The 13,224-nt window shown below is 40.5% G+C and overlaps 1 long non-coding RNA gene across 1 annotated transcript in view; it reads left to right on the top strand.

Moving 5' to 3' along the window:
• Positions 1 to 3,883: 3,883 nt before the first annotated feature.
• The window catches only part of LOC143649354 (uncharacterized), a 66,307-nt gene continuing 56,966 nt past the window's right edge, over positions 3,884 to 13,224 (top strand). Inside the window, exons 1-2 of the long non-coding RNA XR_013158954.1 lie at positions 3,884 to 3,953; positions 5,419 to 5,559. This is a non-coding gene — a long non-coding RNA (uncharacterized LOC143649354). The remainder of the gene's footprint in view (positions 3,954 to 5,418; positions 5,560 to 13,224) is intronic.

The following is a 13,224-nucleotide window of genomic DNA, read 5'->3' as shown; positions in this document are numbered from 1 at the left end:
TTGAGGAACAGTACTTTGATAATTTTCAGTCATTCATCATTCAAGTATTGATGAAGTATTTATTAACACCATTTATAAGAAAGGGATTGTGTTAAGTGCTAAAGATAAAAGTGGCTAGATGGCGAAGTAGTACTTGATTTCTCTCATCAACATTATTTGGATTGGGATCTAAACTTTCTGCTGATTGAGTCTCTATTTATAAAGAAGACATAAAATGAAAAATAACCACTCCTGTGAGGGAGTTTGGACCATGGTAAATGCCATTATGGGTATTTACAAAAACCCTTATTTTGATTATATTCCTCATGCTGTTTTGAGAGAAAAAGAAGCGTTGCAGTTGTTGCCTAAATGAAACAACTTCGTGCAGAAAAACTGTGAAGCTGTTCAAAGAAACTATAGATAAAGGATAAACATGGCTGGTAAGCATGTTTTTCTTAGGCAGGAATATTTAGACATGTTCTTAGGTGCACAAAATTCTGACACCAGTGTGGCAATTACTCAGGAACAATAGAATAGCTTTACTTTTTTGAAGTATTGCTCTCAGCAATGGATAGAAATGTGTTGATTTCATGCTGGGGGCTGCTGGCCTCTGAAATCCTAACGAAGACTTAGGATGCAGCCTGCAAGATCTAACACGATTTTTAAAAAGACTATAAATTTTTTTTAAATATATATATATCAGTCCTCCACACCAGTCTCTTCACCAGTGAGTGGGGCCCATTCACTGGTTTCTTTGTTCTTTTCAACGACCCCAAAATCTGTTAAAATATTAATCTCTTCTTTTAACAGCCACAGTGTCAATGCAATTCGGACAGTGCATCCACATATTCTTTACTGTTTGACTTCAGCAGTCACAATAAGATGGTGGGAGATGCAGGCACGTGCTAAAAGGCCAGCCAAAGTTACGAAAGAGGAATCTTTCCCATGTAAAGACCCTACTTCAGTTTGTCGAGTTTGATGGGGCCAGAGGGATGTTAGCAGATGCTGGAAATGACTTCCTGGTGATGGGTTTTGAGGATTACCTCGGAAAATGTTCATCCTCTCGTGTTTGAGATATTTGTGGTAATATAGAGCATATCAGCATTAATATGTTAGCAGGGAAATTGAACACAACCTCAGAAGAAGCTGAAAAGTGTATTGTGTATTTTCTGGAATTGATTCTAAAATAGGCCCTCTGGTTATGGGCAACAATGCAGTCTCACTTATCCACAAGTCACTGAAAGGACCAAAATCTCTCATTTTAGAAACCAGATGTTGGATGGAAATATGGAGAAAAACTTAATCAGAATGGTTGGTCAGATATTCTCAACTGGGCAACTTGGGACTCTTGACTCCTAGAGTCAGAAGAGCTGTGAAAATTCACCATTAAAAATTCAACATTGTAAGCCCATTATTTGAAAAGTACTCTCTACATTTATAAATGGTTAAAATATTGTACGTAAATTTTGGAATGGAAAAGTGAATCTGACCTAGATCCTCTCCTCGAGTCATTTATGACCTAATCTGGAAGATAAAATGCATAAATAATCGACTATAATATAAAATGCTTATGAAAAATGGCACAAAAGATGATATGGTTAGGTTCTACAGGAATTCAGGAAATAAACACTTTAAAGCTGGAAAAATTAGGGGAAGATTTATGAAGGAGGGGGCATTTGATCTGGGTATTGAAGGATGGTAGGATCCGGCTAGCCGAAAAGGGAGGAAAGAGGGAAAAGAAAGCAAAGGCACAATAAGATGTGGCATTCATAGAGTACAGTGGCTCCTTGGCTAGATTGGAAGGCATGTGAAGAACATTGCGAGGCATTAGTGCAAAAACTTCGGCAGAACTAAACCACAGAGGCCCCGAAGTCTGGCCACAGCGTGGCTCAAAGCATCCTCCTCCACCTCTCCGTTTAGTCCTCCTTTGCTTCCGACAGAATTCCTTCCAGAAAGCTACCATATAGGGCTCCATGCTCAACGCCAAGGCCTTTTTAAAATCAGACATGACACCCAATACCTCTCTCCTTTCTTCCCCAAGACATTTCCCTTCTAGCCTTGACAGGATGCATGGCTGCAGAGCAGCCCTGAACACCACGTTCCCACTTTTGCAGAGATCTCACCTAGAGACTTGTGGTGTGGCAGCTTGCCAGGGCCTGATCCCTTGGCTGGGGGAGCCCGCTATAGGGGAGTTAACCTGACACGCGGAGTGAGCCTTGAGGCTCCCTCTCCAAAGGCGCTACGAGGGCATCAGTGCTAAATTGTACTTGACATTTAATTCCAGCTTTGGGCAGTTTTGTGAGAAACTTGACTTCAGTGAGACATTGATCAGCTGGCAGCCCTTCGTGAGTTTTGACACAATCAATTTTCTCCAGCGGATCGGGCAATCATTAGCTGAGGTATGGAAAGGCCTGGGGTCACGCACAGTCTCGGAAATGCACACGGGAGGAAATGATGAAAAATTGTTGCTGGCAAGTGACTGCCCTCTTTGCTGCAGAGCATAACCAACCAGAATCTATGGAGAGAAAAACCCACCTTTAATCCCATTAACTCAAACATCCAGGTATTGATGATCAAAGAACGAAGAGAGATAGAAAACAATCCAGTTGATTTAAGAAAAGGGGGCAAAGTTGGATGACACGCTTCTCACTCAAAGTGGTGTTTCCAATTATGCCTTCTTGTCCCCAAACTTCCTGAACTTTCTCTCTCCATGTTTATTTATCTTAAGATGTCTAGAAATGAAACTAAAAATATGACCCTGGATAAGCATCTATCATGGATTCATACATCTTACAGTGAGGCGTTGGTCAGCGACTCCGCAAGCGCTTATTAGATTCTTAGAAACATTGTGAAGGCAACACAGATTTTTAAACCACTAACCCTCATCCTTGTATGCAGGGCTGGGCCAGTGTGGATAACTTCCTGTATTGTATGATTCATAAGATACAAAAATCCTTGCTTCTCCCAAAACATGCCCAACACTGCCAGAAACCATGTCAACATTTTCTCCCAACTCTATGCCCTGTGCTGGCTTATAACCTACCACATTCATTAAAAACCATCAGAGGAATAAATGAATAATTCAGCCACCCTATTCCTGATATTGGAGCATTTCCTTTGGTGAAAGTGTTGCATTTCTAGAAAGTTCCATTTAAAACAAACATAAACATTGACTTGTATACACACCTGTATATGTTAGCCCAGCATAGTGCATGTTCAGTATTTCCTGAATGACTGAACTCTGTTACAGAACTTAGTTACAGAACTAAGCCAGATAAATCTAAGGTAAGGGAGCAATCTTAGAGCAGCACTGGGCCTGTACCTCTGGAGACACAGAATTACCAAGAAGCAGAGCATACACTGACTGCAGTATTCCCTGGAGAGTGTACGCGTCCTCCACTTACCCAGGCAATTGGGAAATTTTCATCACCTGCCTAGCCCCTAGGACCACGCAAGGTTTGACAGGCTGTTAATTCGATTGTCCCAAGTCACAACTCCTGTTCTCCCATACGGAAAACCCACAGGTACCTTCTGCCCCCATCTGAAGGGAGGTTCTTTTCATTGCTTAGGGAAAACTGAATGGGCTTTGAATTAACTGCTTCTCCAGAAAAGCTGGCACCTTCCTAAGACAGAATCAGACCCGCCCGTTTGTCTGGCAGGAAATTGGCAGGCTGGATAAGACGGGCCAGGCTGAGCTCTGCTCAGCACTTGGGACGCAGAAGGGTCTGGAACAACCCAGACACTTGGTAGCTGCACAATGAAGTTTGCTGAGCGAATGAATTTAATTTCATTGGGTATTTTAAAATATATTTTATTATTTGTAGAACAGATGCTCTTGTATTATGTCATAAAGCTACATGGCAGAGGGGAAGAACTTTAGGTTTGGAATTTTACAACGTGGATTTAAGTCCTGGCTCTTTCCATCCTAGACATGTCTTTAAGTCCCCTGGCCTCAGTTGCCACAGCTGTAAAGAGTAAGACAGGCATTGGCCTTCCTCACAAGTTTTTTTATAGGGATTAAATAAGATGATAAATGTGATAGCTCTGGGGGAAAATGTAATTTATTGGACAAATGTGAGCTTTATGAATATATAAATAATATAATTTAACAATAAAAATAATCTGTACTTATAGTTTAATTGATATGTATTGCTCCATAACTTTACATACGCTACTGAAAAACCCTAAGCAGCATAATAAGCACACTGCTTAAAGATGAGGGGCAAAGTAGTAATTCAGGCAAGATTCTAATACCAATTTCCCATTCTCAGTATGATTTTGGGAAAGTCATATAGCTTCCTTGAGTCTCAGTTTCCCCATCTCTTAAAAAATGTTTTGCTGACAACTATACTGCTTATGTTACCGAGGCCAATGAGAGTCAAACTAGCCACTAGATATGAATATGCTTTGAAAAATGTTAAGAATGATACAAATATAAGGTAGAGTTTGTGTTCTCCTTTTAATAAAATGCAAAATGTGGAACATGGAGGTGCTAAGATGAAAGGGCTACGTTTTCTCCATTGATCTGAGAGTCTCTTCCAAACAGGGGCTCTGGCTCAAGGACTGTCTGCCTATAAGACTGCTTTTCTGTTCATTTAGAAAGGTCAGGAAGTACGCTCATCAAGGTGTAAAACATCACCCATCGGTGTTGCTCAGGATTTCTTCAGAATATTTACTGCTGTGAAAATGAATAAATAAATAGTCCGGGCACCCGTTGTCACTCCCAGATCACCACCCAAGCATGTGTCCCTTTCCAAGGGACACAGTCACCCAAGCCAAGCCATGAGCTACTGTAACAGCTCAGGCTATTACATCAGGGTAATAACAACCACAATCACAACAAACAGACAAATCCCAGTAGCTTAATACGGCAAAGGCTCATTTCTTAAGGGCATCGCAGTCCAATACAGGTTGGGTGGTGTGGTGGTTAGATTCAGGTGTCAACTTGGCCAGGTGACGGTGCCTAGTTCTGTTACTGTGGGCACAAGCCAATGGTACGTGAACTTCATCTGTTGCTCATTACATCTGCAGTCGCCTAGGAGGCGTGTCTGCTGCAATGAATGATGTTTGACTTAATTGGCTGGTGCTTAAATGAGAGACTGCAACGTAGCACAACCCAAGCAGCCCAGCGTACCTCATCTCAGCACTCGCAGCTCAGTCCAGGCCTTTGGAGATGCAGAAAGAAATCACCCTGGGGAAAGTTGTTGGAACCCAGAGGCCTGGAGAGAAGGCCAGCAGAGGCCGTCCTGTGCCTTCCCACGTAAGAAAGAACCTCAGTTGAAAGTTAGCTGCCTTTCCTCTAAAGAACTAATGAAATAAATCCCCTTTTATTAAAAGCCAATCCATCTCTGGTGTGCTGCATTCTGGCAGCTAGCAAACTAGAGCAGGTGGCTTTCCTTTAAACCTAACTGAGGGATTTATGTTGCCTCCCTCTTGCAGCACTGACATCACCCAATTTTTACACAGAGGGAAAAAAAAGAATATGGAGAAGACAAGCAGATACTTAGCATCTAGTCCCAAAAGTGACAAACATCCCTTCTGCTCGTGATCTATTGACTACATAGTCAGCACATGGCCTAAGTGAGTATAAGAGAATCTGGGGAATGCAGAGGGATGTGAGGGAGAGTGGTGGAACCTAATCGTCTTGTGGGGACTCATGATTATGAACCCCAGGCTTGGTTAAGCAGACCCCTTTCTGGTCCTGCATTCCTAACTGCAGCACAGTCCACCCAGTGGAAACCTTTGGCCATTGCATTCTTCATTAAGGTAGGATGGGATGAGATGTGATGCAATGGGGAGACAATGGGCTGGCCAGACCGTACACTCCTGATGTGTATCTGTGTACTACTAGCACTTGCACCGTGTCTCACTTATAGTAGATGAACAATATATATCTGTAGAATAAAACACTAAAACATTGATAGGAAAACGTAAATATCCAAGAAAGAATGAAGAACCTCTTTCACCAGGACAGGCTTAAGTTATGTGGCTCTCAACAGCCTAAGACTGTGAAAGGGTCATGAGGCCTAAGGACGGGATGCAGAGAGAGGGTATCTTTTGAATATCTTTATTAAATACTTTGTCATTATTACTTTTGCAATAACTCCAAATGGAATTATTTTTTTCTTAAAACATATGCTCTAACGCTTGCAAAGGAAGTCAGGGTATTGCTTGTGCGGGCATTTTCCCCCTCCCTCAAGAATTGTTCACTGGAAATTGTTCTCCCTCCTACACTCAACTCAGAGGAAATGAGGAACAGAGGTGATTCTGGAAAAAAAGAATCCGTCCTAGCTCAGCTTTTACTACTAACCAGAAAGATTCTAGATTCTAATGACAAATCTTAATCCTGACAAACAAACAAAAAACAGCAGAATAGACTCCTCTTGAGTTGTCCCCAAAGCCCGGCTGTATAAAGCACAGCTGTCACTGAGCGCAGCCCTCACCCCTGCTTCTGCACGCCACCCTGGGTGATCAGCACCAGTCACATCTTCGGCCAGATTCCAAGTGCTCCAGCACATGCCCGTGGACATTCTGTCACATCTCTCCCAAGAGCATCTGTTCATGGGTATTAACTCTTTGCTTTAATTCAGATCACTTTATCCCTCCTCTACTCTGAGTAAAAACAAGGAGTGAGGAGGTGGGGGGGGGTGCAGAGAGAGACTGGGTGGTTTAGTAGTGGGAAGTGGAGACCATCTGCTTATGCTAGAGTGTGACTGACTCAACAGAGGGGGAGGGCACAAAGGGGGAAGAGTCAGCAATCCATACACTGAGCCATTTTCTTCCTACGAAGTCAGGAGTAGGGCTTTATTTTACTGAAGGAATGAAGCAAAGAGTCCAGATTCACCTTTTAGGACACTACTGGGAAGTCAAAGCTCTTCTCCCCTTTTTAAGTTTTCTATTACTTTGTAACAGATTACTCTAAAACTCAGGAATTTAAAACAACAAGCATTCATCTCACCATTTCAGGGGGTCAGGAATCCAGGCACAACTTGAATGGGTACATTCTATTCAAGTTCTGTCAACAGGCTGTAGTCAAGTTGTCAGCCAGGTCTGCGGTCTGATCTGAAGGCTTGACTGAGGGGAATCTGCTTCCAAATTCACTCACATCATTGTTTGCATGACACGGTCCTTCGTACAGAGGACACCCCTAGACCCAGTGTCTGCACTCACTGAGAAGCCTGTGCAGTCTGGGACACCAGCAAGCACTGAGGGGCCAGCTGTCCCCAGCAAGACATGCCCTCATGGTTTGGGAAGTTTGCTGTTATTTAAATAACAAAACAATTACTCATCCAACTATTGAATCTTCTCTCCAGTTCCAACTTGATTTTTATATGATCTTTTTATGGGGGGCCTTTCCACAAGATTTCCCATAACAGGGCTGGCTTTCCTTGGGATGAACAATCCAGTGATATGGAGAGAGAGTTTGCCCAAAACGGGAACCACAGTCTTTCTATAAATTTCTTCAGAGAAGGCTGTTGATATTTTGATTGGTATTGCATTGAACCTATAAATTCTTTGGGTACAATTACGTCATAATGATATTTTGTCTTCCAATCCATGAACCTAATCATAGAAGTCACATTCCAACATATCTGCCATACTCTATTCAGTAAAGCATAATGATAAATTAACCCCATCCTTCAAGGAGAGAAACTATACAAGATCATGAATACCGAGGATAATTGAGGTCCTCTCAGAGGCTGCCTATTGCATTCTTCATCATTGTTTCACTCTAACGCAAGGGTTTTGTTTTTTATGTGAATTGACAGAATGTGTTTCTTAAAGTTTTCTACATCAATGAGAGGTAAGGTATAAAAATTACTGTCTCATGATGATATACGGTTTAGGCAAAAACAATATGACTGAAAGCAAGTTTGTTGAAATAGAGCTAGTCCAAGAACAATTTGGTAAAAGTATGCCACTGGAGAAACAGAAAGACAAATGCAAAATAAAAGAACAACCTCCTCTAATCCTGAAAAACAGATAAAAATGCCTAGAGATTTCTAAGGGGTTATGAAAATGCCTTCCATGATATGCCAAAATAAGCCATATCATGAAACGAGACACAGGCTATTCATATTCCAACAAATTATCCTAGTAGCTATCTTGCTTCATAAGAAATTGCATTTGGCCAAATTGCCTTCAGTTGAAACACTCTATCCCATTAAAAAAAAAATTATAACTCGCTGTGGAGCAAGCTCATTGCAAGAATTTCAGATCAAGATTCCCAGGGTAGGTGACCAGTGCTGGAAGACCCAAGAGTGAGGCTGAATGAAAAATTACCCCAAAATACAGCGATTTAAAGCAACAATAATAGTTCATCAGAATCCATGGTCTCTGTGGGCCAGGAATTTGGAAAGGACCCAGCCAGCAGTTCTCTCTGGGAGTCTCTCATGTGGCTGGAGTCAGATGTCGGGTGGGACTGCAACGTTTGAAGTATTGACTGGGGCTGGAGCTACTTTCTAAGTGGCTCAATGGCATGACTTACAAGTTGGTCTGGCTGGTGGTGGGAACCTTGGTTTCACTCCACTTGGTTATTTCCACAGGGCTGCTTGAGTGTATCATAACATGACAGCCATTATCCTATAAATTGAGAAGTCCAAGATACCTAGGCAGAAGATGCAATGCTTTTCATGGCTTGGACTCAGAAATCAAACATTGCCACCTCCACCACATTATACTGATCACACAGAGCCAGGTATAACTCAAAGTTGGAAGACACTACATAAGTGTATAAATTCTAGGAGATATGAACCATTGGAGGGTGTCTTGAAGGCAAGATATTACATAAATAAAGAAGATGGGCTATATCCAGTCGCTTTTCTACAGATCCTTTCTCTAGGACCGTCTATCTAATTGCAGAAATAGAAATTGCTTCCTCTTTCCCATCCATGGAGCTTTAAGTTGGGATCGTTCAGACTTATTGGCTACATCTAAGATGGGTAATTACAGAACAGTTTATGGGAAGAGCCAGCCTTACATGGAAGAGCAGCAAAGCTGCTGGCTTGGTAGAGTATCAGGGGTACCAGCGAGGGTTACTGCCCAGTAAATACTAATCCCACTGCTGTGTGACTAGAGCTTAAATTCCCCTAGAAACAGGCAAAACATATTTAGAGGAAAATCTTAAAGAGCATACCCTCTGGGGAGATGTAAAATATTGGTCCAAATTTGTGACAAGGTGTGAATAACTGATGACAGATCTTTTCCTGAGAAGAAACTTTCATAGAGGTTGGGCAACAAATAGAAAATGGAAAAGACACTAGAAAAAAATATGGGAGAGGCTTCCAGGGAAGTGCAAGCCAAGTATTTCGAAGACCCATACTTATCCCATAGCCATTCAAAGAGAGAATTACAGAAAGTGAGATATGGTAGCCAAAGATAGCAATGGTTCCTAAAGTAGAGTGCAGTTAGGAACTAGTAATTGAAAGAAATGCAATTTTTTTAGGGACTGTAACTTATTTTTCCCTTTTGATGAATAGCCTCTCCACACACCCTGCTTTGCTGTATAAGACTTTTAACAGCTCTTACATAAGGCAGCGTCAATAGAAGAAGGACGGAGATATGTCATGGAGTTCTGTGGAGACACAGTCATAAAACCACACTCAAACCAGAAATAAACATTACTGCCATGCTTCTGTTGGCACTTTACACCACCTGGAATTGTCCCAAATGGATAGAAAAAAGTCTGCCAGCCCTGGTCTGTATTCACACCAATGACTCAGAGCTGGCTGTGTAAAGAGTGTTTTTAGGTCAAATGAGCTTCAAGGAATAGGAAAGAGCATTCAAATGCTCCCACTTCCAAGGTTCTACTATTTGGTTGTACCAAACATTGGTTACGACCACTCCCAAATACCTGAAAACCATTCCAAGGAAATAGTCTCTATTCAAATTAATTTTGATGTAAGAAATATGATTTTCAAAATTGTGGATATTGTAGTACCTAATTCCTTTGAACATCTCCTGTTATCCTTCCGGAATCAACTATTCTACCACATTCCCTCCTTCTTCTAGAGAAAGCAGTTTCCTTTTCTTTCTCCCTTGTTAGCCATGGCCACAAGATGTCATTTTTGTTATTACGAGTTAGTCCCCCCATAGTTCTTGCCCATATACATTTGATGCAACCAAGTGTTTTATATTTTGAGTTAGAAGAAAATCCATTAGTACAATTAGAAATTCAAAAAAATCTACACATAAATGAATAGAAAAGTTCCTCCTTATTCTCTGTGAGTGACAAAGTAATCAGAGTGTCAACAAAGATAAGAGTGTTTGCCTCAGCGAGCTCTTTGAGAAGGAGACACTAAATATTTCCATGGCAAGGGACTATAGAATGCAGAATGTCATGTAAGCACAAAATAATTTAAAGTGGTATCCTTTTGCCTTCTTTCAACTAGACTTTAAAGGACAACCTATCTCTCTCGTTCACTGTTATATCTGGCTAAGTAATGAAGTGCCTCGTGTGTGGTAGACACTCAATAAATATTTATAGGATAAATAAATGTGGATAAATAATAAATGAGTCAATGAACTTTATTATGACCATTCTCCATAATTGCTATCTGCAACTCCACAACTTCTATAGAAAACCTATTTTTCTAAACCTTGAAATCTTGTATAGCCAGGATTCATCTGGATTTGCAGCATTCTCTCCCATCTCCTTCCTAGCAGGCCCTGTTTTTCAGCCACCAGGAAATTTCCCTCTCCCAGTCTTTCTTTAGTTCTTATTGATCCTCACAAATTGATCTATCAGCAAGTGCAGAACAAAATTAAAACTTGTGCAAGAGCTACTACAGCCCTGGGGGGGAAAATACCTATTTGCCTCACTATGCCCCCAATAACCCTGATTTCATTCATTCAAGCATTCATTTATTAACTCATTCATTCTTTCAACAAATAGCTTTTTAGTGACTTCTGTGCACCATTACCCATACTGATACAAAATTTCCCAAAGGGAAACTGCAGGACTTACAATGCAGTGATTTTAAAAATCTGCATTAAAAAAAAAAAAAAAAAAGGTATTCCTAGGGCTGAAATGCCAAGTTTTCCCATTGCTGAATCCCAATTCAGTCATGATTATTATGGGAAAACTGACATAACTGAGCCCCTACTATGTGCCAGGCACTGCATTGGATACTTTACATATTTCATAAAGAATCATTACTATTGGGCGGGCCACGGTGGCTCAGGAGGCAGAGTTCTCGCCTGCCATGCTGGAGACCCAGGTTCGATTCCCGGTGCCTGTCCATGTGAAAATAAATAAAAGAATCATTACTATGATTAAGGAATTATGTCCTTGGATACAGTTTTATTGCATTGATTACAGTCTACGTATTTGCAAGAGAGTCCTGGCTATGTTTAAACGAGTAACTGAGTCACAGGTAACAGAAGCAACTGTGCCAATCAGATTATAGATCTTGCTAGTATTTGCAGAATTGTGATTCCCACCAGAATAAACTTTACTTTAAGCACTTTTCAATGTAGAATTATTAGACTTGCATTAATCTGAGATCAGAAAATTGATTTCAAGTTAGTCACAAAGGGGATACCTTGGTCTTTGAGAGAGCTTATTAATGAAATCAAGAATAAACTCACTGGGATAAGTCTTTACTAACTGTTGGCGAAATGAATAGATCCATTCCTACTGAGACTCCGGCAAAAATAAGGCTTTTCCTTTGCTCGGTTTGGCCTTTCTTCTCACACTTGTCCTCAGGCCCCTTTCCTCATCCCTAAATGTAAATGGTTGTTTTCACGCTTCTCGGATTTGGGCACACTCGCACAGTTCACCATCCAAAATGCTTCTAGGTTTGGAGACCTCCTTCTGAGTGTCAGGAAAGTCGAGATGTTTGCCAGGTGTGTGAGTTTTTGGTGTGTGCCAAAGTAATGTGCCAACTCTCTCAGGAAGGGATATAAGGTTTTCCAGAATCCAGATGAATCAATGAAATATGTTTTAAATGCCTGAAATATAAATTGACTACATTTCGTGAAAAGATTCTCTGTTATAACTGAAACCTGGCAGGAGAGGGAGAAAACTAAGGGGACTTTCTCCGCCCTAACTTGAAATCCTTAGAGAAATGAGGTTTCACCTTGAAGCAGGTCTGGTTGCCAATGAATTCAGCATGATTGGACTTCACATTTTAGATTCCAGGAAATTTCCATGAAAAAAAACCTCTTGAAACTTGACCTTTTATGGTCATAAAATTCCACACCATTTAGCGCATTTACTAGCACCTGAAATGATGAGTGAACATCTTGATTTAGTTTAGTATGATAAACATCTGATAAAACAAGACCCTTAGGGGCATCTCCGAGATTTTATAATTAGGCTTAGCAGTCATCGATACATTATCTCTGATATTTTCCTGATTAATTGTGATCATTAACACCAAGTCCCCCAGGGGTAAAATGGTGGAAATATATGCAACTACCATGTATTCCCCTTGGACAGATGAACAGATACAAAAGGGCACAAAGAGTCTGAACATTAAATGTGAGAGGCAGAAATGATTTAGCCTTAAATTGGAATCCCTTCTCAACTGGCTCTGCTCCTCAAAACTTTCTGTTTCCCATCATCCTCTCCTCCAAAACCACAAAAAGTTAAAAAAAGAAATTAGAATAAAAGCTGTGCCTGAAGATTTGTTTAATTACAAAGATGTTTATTTATACTTAATAAAATCATAGTTTTCCTATAATTTCAGATTTTTAAAATAGTCTTGTTTTGTTTTGTCCCCATCAAACCATGATCTACAGATACTTACAAAGTCATAAGGCTTTGTATTGTGTTGTAGGAACTGAAACTTAGAAATTTCTCTAGAAAATTCATCATAGATTATTATCACTAATAACATACTCTAACTCCTCTTCTCCTCTTCTACTAAAGAAAAAATCATATTTGGATGATTTAGGGAGTCACACAACATCATTCACGTTCTGCTTCTTTATGCCCGGCCAGCCCAAGCTTCAACATTCTGCATAAATATGGAGGGTTTTCTACTTTCCTTTCTTCTTTCCTCTCTTCCTTCATTTTTACTTTCCTTCCTTCCTCCTTCTTTCCTTCCTTTCTTTATTCTCTCTCTCTTTTATTTTTCCTCCAGATCTACTAAAATTCCTCCAGCTTGGCACATTATCCTTTAGAATAAGAAGCATACCTCAATTTTATATATAAATAAATGTATATATAATCCTACTCAGAAATTCATCAAAATACAAATAGCAATTAATTATTGATAGTAGTATTCAGGGTGATTCTAA

The sequence above is a fragment of the Tamandua tetradactyla genome, chromosome 11 (assembly GCF_023851605.1).
Source record: "Tamandua tetradactyla isolate mTamTet1 chromosome 11, mTamTet1.pri, whole genome shotgun sequence".
Classification (NCBI taxonomy): domain Eukaryota; kingdom Metazoa; phylum Chordata; class Mammalia; order Pilosa; family Myrmecophagidae; genus Tamandua; species Tamandua tetradactyla.
This window is presented reverse-complemented; position numbering and strand designations above follow the sequence as displayed.